Source organism: Bombus pascuorum, unplaced genomic scaffold (assembly GCF_905332965.1).
Source record: "Bombus pascuorum unplaced genomic scaffold, iyBomPasc1.1, whole genome shotgun sequence".
NCBI lineage: Eukaryota > Metazoa > Arthropoda > Insecta > Hymenoptera > Apidae > Bombus > Bombus pascuorum.
Genome location: NW_026869745.1, coordinates 775,745 through 784,537, shown reverse-complemented (window position 1 = coordinate 784,537; position 8,793 = coordinate 775,745). Strand labels below are relative to the sequence as shown.

General features: G+C 37.8%; 1 pseudogene; it reads left to right on the top strand.

Moving 5' to 3' along the window:
- The first annotated feature begins 8,025 nt into the window (after window positions 1-8,025).
- On the top strand, window positions 8,026-8,144 carry LOC132915840 (5S ribosomal RNA; annotated as a pseudogene).
- Window positions 8,145-8,793: the final 649 nt, after the last annotated feature.

Here is an 8,793-nt window from a genome sequence, read left to right as displayed (position 1 = left end):
AGCCCAGTATTTGAACTGTCTAAGAAGATGACGCGAGCAGTAACTGCCCGAAGAGGAAGATACAGCGGGGCATGAAAGGACAACCCTGATGACTGCCGCCTGGTATTACCGGGGTTGTCTGCCCTCAAAGCAGAGGAAGAAGGAGGAGTGGTTTTTTTAGTGGGTATGGCAACAACATCCGCGCGAGTCCCACATAACCCAGTGATTCGGGTCACTGGGCATGCGTAACAGCATTTTCCCCTCCTCATGCAAAAAAAAAAAAAGGTTATGAAGACCTGGAAGCTTATGTGACTACTTTTACAAGAGGATAATTTCTCGCAACGTTTTATCCACCAAATGCATAGAGATTTCAACAACAACTATATGCAATCTGGAGCGATTATGGAGCACCGTGTATCACGTCGGTGCTGCAGGAATAGAAATCGCATTACTATTCTGATGTATATAAGGATTTTTTTAATTTACAGCTTCACCGTTTGAGATGACATTTGGACAGACGGAGGGAGGGAGTTGGTGTTGTCAACGATGCTGAAGCGTACTACACGATTGGGGACCCCATGTTCTCTAGTCTCTGCACCTTTCATTGGTTTGGTTTGTAACTGTATCGTGACCGATGCATTCGGGACCTTTACAATTTTTTGTGGTAATACAATTTTGTAGTAATATAATTTTGTAGTAATATAATTTTGTAGTAATATAATTTTGTAGAAGTATAATTTTGTAGTAATATAATTTTGTAGTAATATAATTTTGTAGTAATATAATTTTGTAGTAATATAATTTTGTAGTAATATAATTTTGTAGTATTAATGAGCGTTCGAAATATATTTGAAGAATGTTTGATTCGATATTTTTTATTTTCAAAAGTATGGCAATTTACACAAAACATTACGTATTTTGTATGTCTTAGCGTTTAAAGAAAATTTGTATTGCATGGTAACTTATAGATTTAATAGTACCGTTTCGAATATTCTCTCCATTATTCTGAACGTCGAGATTTTGTATATATTTCCTTAATGTTAATTAACAGTTTTGTAGACTTTTGAATAAATAAAAAGGAATTGATAAAATTTGGAAAATGTCTACAATTTTCCTGCGATCTTCTAATTCGCCATATTAGTCCTTTTCAGTCCAGCATACTACACATAACAAAATTCTGTCGCAGGCAAGAGATCCGCACATGTGTCCAGGCTGTTGGCCGTCATCGGCGACATTATTTCGCCTGTCTGTGTATGAGATAAGGAGTGACGACAGACGATTGGTAGGGGATAAACAAAGGGGAAAATTGTTTGTTTTTAGCAAATCGTGCATGAAGTTTTCTGACTGACGATGAGTCGCACCATAATCACTTTGTACATAAACGTCTCATCACTCCGTGTTTCCGTATCTTGAACATCCAAGCATCAACTAATTCCAAAATCGTCTGACGCGCGATACACATAGGCTTATTGTGACAAGCTACAGCAAATTATAGCAAGTTTTATTTGGTGAGCTCTAATCTCTTTTGTTCGTTACCTGTGCACATGTGTTTTCTCAGGTCCAGAAAAGTTTTTTCAACGCTTGTACCACCAAGTTGTATGTGAGTTACTCTGGCTTGTCAATATGCCTTGTTCAAAGTTGAGAGCTGGATACTGTCACAGCTCTCTATCTTCCCATGTAATTATGATAATAGGAGCTTTATGAGGTATGGAGTAAATTGAATGCGTCTTTGTTGAATCTAGATGATCCAGAATGGCGAATTGTTACAAGTAGAACAACTAATCAAAGTAATAGACATACACATATATGAAATATGTTTCATATGGATAGGAAATTACTTTGAAATTTGACAAGCATTGCAATAAATATGTTGGTTCGGAAGTAATATTACTAGATACTTATTTTTACAGATTGCAATATTCTCTTCACTAATTCATAGATTGATCTTAGAACAAATGAAGAACTTTACATGTTATTGGATTAACAAATAAAATGTATTGTTCCTCACAAATGGTATGCAGAGGAGTAATGAAAATAAAAGACAGGTGTATATTACAGTTCAAGTGACGCGAGAGACTGAAATACTATTTATACAAATTGCGGATGGATGGATACTGTGAAAAATCTTTCACATACTGATTGTAGGAAAGCAGAGATGGAAAATGAAGCAACGTATTTTAAAATTGAATCCCTAAGTATAGCATGTAGATAATATTTTGAGTGTTGATGGAGGACAAAATTATGCACATTCCTTTTTCAATTCCAAGGAATTGCATCATCGATGAGTCGGTTGTCAAAACATGATGGAAATAGCTCATTGTTAATTGAACAAGTTTGATATAATTACACAACCTAAAGATTTAACTTGAAATTTGTTCGAAGAAATTTACTTTTACTTATACGTGATGTCAAGTGCGGTATTAAGTATCATGCTTTCATAACTATTGTTTTAAATATTTTTGTGTTGAAATATTGTCGTTTGGGTGTCTGTTCTGTACTACAGGAGTACCCGAAATAATTTTACTCGTCGTGTACAGTTAAACAACTACAGGCAGTTGATTCTATTCCTGGAACGCGTTGGATTCGTGTTTACGTGGTACGTTGATTAGAATGATTTAGAGGTGGTTTACTGATGCCAAGCAAGGTAGATATCATTTCCGAACTACCACTGGAGGTTTCGCACTTGTTACTTCGAAAATTGGATCCCTCCTCCCTGCAGAGCGCCGCGCTTGTCTCGCGCAAATGGTTGAACATATGCAGATCCGACAAGTGTCTTCGGCGGACAGCAAGAAGTCACATTCGGCGTACGAGAAAGGGGTTCAGGATGGGGTTCCTCGGAACCACAGCCGCTAAAGCTGCCGAACAACAATCAAGGAGTAGAGTACGAGGTGCGAGGAACCTACGACACGAAGTAGGCTTATCCACTGCTCGTACGACGGTCATCATTGGAAGGTTACGTGGTCCTCCGAAAATTTCGATGCGAAATCGTCCTATCGATGTTGAACCGCTAAAATGTATTAGACTGTAATTGATAGTATGTACCTTAATTCGACAGTTTTATTTTGCGAGAACACGAAACTGCCTTGTCCTACGAAAATGATTCAGAACTGTAGCGCAAAGCTTGAAATAAAATGGTGCCATTGAGACGGCAATTTGTTTCAGCCGCGGCAGTTTTCTACAGAAATATCGACAATGTAACTCACATTGACGCTCAGTCGTGTACCGCGTTACACTCTATCTGTGGACTAGAAAGGGTCTTGGCCGCCTTCGTGAGAAAGCCGTACCGTCTTTCGTGTTAACGGTGCACTCGCTCTGACAAGTGGGTTTCAGGACGGGCGGCAAAGTTTCCTTCGAAGAGCTTGCCCACTTCATTACATAAGAGCATCGGGCGATACGAGGACGACGAGAACGTCGGTCGTGCCGCCCTTCAGAAGCTGTACCAGCCTCACCATGCGCTTTATCCGACGAGAGGCTCCCTCCCACTGACACCGTGAAATAAGTGTCGTAGCTTGGGGGCAATTATCCGCGTCCTCTCCGCTCATACCCGTCCGGAGATACCGTCCGTACCAGGCGCTACGTCACGGGAGGCTATCCTCGTCGTCCTGCATCTCCCCGCATGTTTATAGACTGACGGAGCGTCATACTCGATTTTGTGATGGCGTGAACGTTATTCAAATATGTAATAACGTTACCAAACCCACTATAACTATAAATTACTTTCCCACAGAACTTCGACTCATTCTATATCTTGGATAGTTCACAAGTACGTATGCGCGAGATATATATTTCATTATAGAAGCCCTGAATCAAGTATTGAATTTAAGAGGTAATGGTTTGTAGCCTTAAGTACTGAAACTTATTCTATAATGGGAGCAACTGCCACAAATAGGAATCTAATCATTCTAACTAAAGACAAATTCTATCGACGAAATATTTAGTATGTAATTATAATATAAATTATACAATCATATAGTATAGTTTAATGTCATCATTAATTTCTATATTCATACAATACCGCATATCATTTGCAAATGTATATTTTATACCAAGTAGTATTGCAATTGTGCCACTCGGAAGACAAACTTATTAATTCCATCTTCCGATATTACCTGTACTTATATAGAAATATAATACTAAATACTAAAATATATCATAAGTATTTCATATTTGAAACAACAGTAAACCGAACGGAATTAATCTGTTTGACTTCTATGCGGCTCAAGTCACGTATCAATATATGTACATTATTCTGTAGTTTTAATATTTTAAGCGTGCATTGTGCACAGGACAATTGTCTTCAATAAATTTTGCAAATCTGTTTATAGTAAGTGAGGGATCATTAGGCCAAAGAAAAATAAGGCGACTTTTAAAAGATGCAATGAAACTTGCTTCTGCTGAACATGGACTATGAAGGTCGAACATCTTCCCGTTTATTTTGCAATTAAATACATACTCGCCTTCCGCATTCTGGCCTGTGTGCCTGCTGGATCAGGCTGGCAAGCTGTTGGAGAGGATTGTGGCTGCCCGACTCGAGTCACATCTGTATCGACGTGCTCCGTCGATCGAAATATCTGATACTAGTTCCCCTTAAAACGCAACGAACTGAATCCATAATTAATGCGCTCATTGAACACTATATTTACATATTTTCGGCACCAAAAACGATCCTAACAGACCAGGGACAAAATTTTGTTAGCGATTTAATGACGAAATTTGAAGAAGCTTTTAAAATCAAACACATCAAAACAACTTCATTTCACCCACAGAGTAACGGATCTCTCGAAAGAACGCATGCCTCAGTTAAAGATTTAATTCGTACTGCATTACACGACAATGACAAAGAATGGGACGAAGTACTTAATTTCATTTGTTTAGGGTACAACACCGCGAAACATGAAGGAACAGGATTCTCTCCCTTTGAATTGACCTTTGGGCGAAAAGCTAACTTACCTTCCGCAATATCCAAATTCCCCACACTTACCTATGATGATATGTACTCACTTTGGCAAAAACAACTGAATAAATATTGGGAAACAGCTCACAAAACGCTTATTCAGAATAAGCAACGATACAAGCGAGACCAAGAAAGAAAGATTGTTAAAACTCAGACCGTGTTTAGAAAAGGAGACTTTGTTTTAATTCACAACGACCATAAAAGAGATAAGTTGCACATTGAATGGTTAGGACCTTACAGGATTAACGATGTGAAAACTCCTTATTACATTATTTCTATCGACAATGCTAAGAAAAAGATACATGGTAACCGACCGAAAGCGTACTTTTTTCAGGATAATGCTGACCCTAGCACTAGTAATAATACCCTTAATTAGATGCCTTGAATTCACGGGATAGGAATTACGCTTTGTAAACAAACCCAACCAATTCACGATCGAAAACTACAACATGATTACGCCTCAGAAATTGTTAGCTTCCCGAACACTAACAAATATTGTAAAATTGCTATATTTAAGATTAACGAAATAACTTTTGTACCATTACATGCAGAAAACCAATTCATAATGATCCCTAAAAAAAAGGGGGGGGGTAAACATATCCTTCGATCTACATTTAAATAATTCCATTCTACTAAGATCTTAGAGAACCAAGATCAATCTAACCAGGGGGGTATGTCACGACCGGCTCACTTTAAAATCGGAGATAAAGATGTGGCGACACTCGGCGACAATGTATATCGCTGAAGTGCCTAATGAACCATCAACATCCCAACGGTCCTTCCACCGAAGGCTCTAGAAGAAAGAGCGCGTGGCAACGGCCGCGGACGCCTGGCAAATGCGTGGACGGTGGGGATGTTGAGGGATAACAAAAGAAAGCGATCGGATCCGATCGAAAGTAAAAAATCATAAGAGCTTCAGTCTTAAAAGGTCACGCTTAGAGCTCGGAAGTAGATTGTAAAACCAAGTGTTAGAAGAAAAATAAAGTTTCTTTTTTTTATTCTTTTTTGTTGTTCTTTTGCATAATTTTACGTGACACTAGCAACGTTACCCTGAGACTGAAACAACTGCCTAAACCAACGTCGGACGTGTACCGCTTATGGTCTTTCCTCGACGCATTCCTTTGTATATGCGCTTTCGAAGACCTTAGGCGGTTGAGAAACCGAAGACCAGATGTAGAGTTTTCTCAGAAGTGACGATCACTTCAACACTAATTAATTTTAAAATGATACTTAATTATCGATAGATAGTGCATTTTATGTTTATAAACGTGAAAAAAACAATTTTCGTTTCACCGAACTATGGTTATCCCACAATATATGTATCATTAATATATTATAAGGAACTATTCGAATATACGTACAAAATCGTTTTTATGCGTATTTTTACATACAACTTTTATTTACTTTAAATTATTCCAAATTTGAGGATAAAATTATGCAGACTATATACACAGAAGAAAGGGGATTAATTTTACCATATACTTCATTTGAATGAAAGTTGCGTGAACTTCTCATGACGTAAAGTGTAAAAATTTAATAGAATGTAGATACAGTTTTCTATTATCGTTACAGATAAGAAATTTGTTAAACACTGATAAAGTTAAAGCCATTAATAGTGGTTGCAGCAAAGATTTGTTATTAATTCAAGATGAATAGGTTTCAAACAAAAAATTCCAGTTACTACTTATAGATTTGATTTTATAAAAAAAACAAGAAATTAAAAATTTTATAAAAAAGTTTATTCGCATTAAAAATATTATATTTTATCGCATATCAGAATTTTAGATCTTACGTTTAAAATAGTTTTTTTTTACCTTTTTTTGCTTGTAAAGTTATTACATTAATAAAAATGTCAGGATCGGGTTAACTGAATTGATCGTGTAGTAAAATATCGATCCAAATATCTTGGAATCATTAAAAAAAATGCTTTTTTTATTGTGAAAAAATGGTACTTTATTACCGTTAATCATTTAACTGTAATATTGGCTATAATATTTAACAATAATATTTCTAGTACATCAACATTAATATACGTTCTAAATAATATGTGAAGAAATTTGAGGTTAGGTTGGAAGATATCTACACCGGAAATGACGCCTGCAAAATGGCGCACGTGATTGGTTAGAAATTAACCGCAGAACATCTTCATACGCTATTGATTATTTCCTGTAAATGAGGAATTTTAATATAATGTACAAAGTATATAAGATTTTGCATTAAAATTGTCGCAAATATTTTTAAAAATTAATTGGATTGTAGTATTTTTCAAAAATCATAATAATGTAAGATTCTATATGGAATTACTTTCTATCGTTCGCGCATAAGACCAGTACGTAACGACAAGCTTGAGGGTATATAAAGCCACCATCAGACGCGCAACGTAGGCATTTGTCGAGTCGTCTGCAAGCGGAGAGGATCTTATTTTGCTCGACAGTTTCAAACATTTTGTGTGTTGTGTGAACCTGTTCTATCTTGTTCTACAACAATCACGAGCCACATACAGGTTAGTGTACTTATTATTATAATTTATTCATTAATTAGGTGAAATAGTTTAGGAAACAATAAGAAAACGTGAATATCGTAACATCGACACTGTGTTAACCTCGAAAAAGAGGACATTTGCATTCCTGCAAATTAAGAAAACTACGAAGCCGTCGTCATGGCAAAGTCTAAGAAGAGAGTTTGTGATATTGACGCCAAGCCAAGTAGTACTAAACGATTAGCATCTTGGATCAGAAGAATCCGCAGTAAAAAATCAAGGTATTGCCGAAATCGCAGACGCGATTTACGGATTGAAGCAATGCTGACGTGTGCTCTCTTCAAAGCTGAAAATGAATTACGCATCAAGCAATCATCTAAAGCTTTAAAATTGCAGAAATTTAAAGAAAAATTATTGAAGAAGGAAAATTGTATAAATTACGAACGCTGCGATGATGAAGGCACGTCTCAGCAGAGCAATCCCTGGAAAGAGCCTGATTTGTGTCCTGAATTGAGAAGTTTAGACGATTTCATGTCTAAGCTATCAGAAGTAAAAGTACCAGTACGACGCTGAAGTAGTGGGAAAAATGCAAACCTTCAGGTTATGAAGACCGGCCGACGTCCAAGACGCGTTGAGTGCACTCGTTCCCGTCCGATCACGAAAGTTAAGCAACGCCGGGCACGGATAGTACTAAGATCGGTGACCGCTTGGGAACTCCGCGTGGTGTTGGTTTTTTTCAGAAGGAGATCAGCCCAGTATTTGAACTGTCTAAGAAGATGACGCGAGCAGTAACTGCCCGAAGAGGAAGATACAGCGGGGCATGAAAGGACAACCCTGATGACTGCCGCCTGGTATTACCGGGGTTGTCTGCCCTCAAAGCAGAGGAAGAAGGAGGAGTGGTTTTTTTAGTGGGTATGGCAACAACATCCGCGCGAGTCCCACATAACCCAGTGATTCGGGTCACTGGGCATGCGTAACAGCATTTTCCCCTCCTCATGCAAAAAAAAAAAAAGGTTATGAAGACCTGGAAGCTTATGTGACTACTTTTACAAGAGGATAATTTCTCGCAACGTTTTATCCACCAAATGCATAGAGATTTCAACAACAACTATATGCAATCTGGAGCGATTATGGAGCACCGTGTATCACGTCGGTGCTGCAGGAATAGAAATCGCATTACTATTCTGATGTATATAAGGATTTTTTTAATTTACAGCTTCACCGTTTGAGATGACATTTGGACAGACGGAGGGAGGGAGTTGGTGTTGTCAACGATGCTGAAGCGTACCACACGATTGGGGACCCCATGTTCTCTAGTCTCTGCACCTTTCATTGGTTTGGTTTGTAAACTGTATCGTGACCGATGCATTCGGGACCTTTA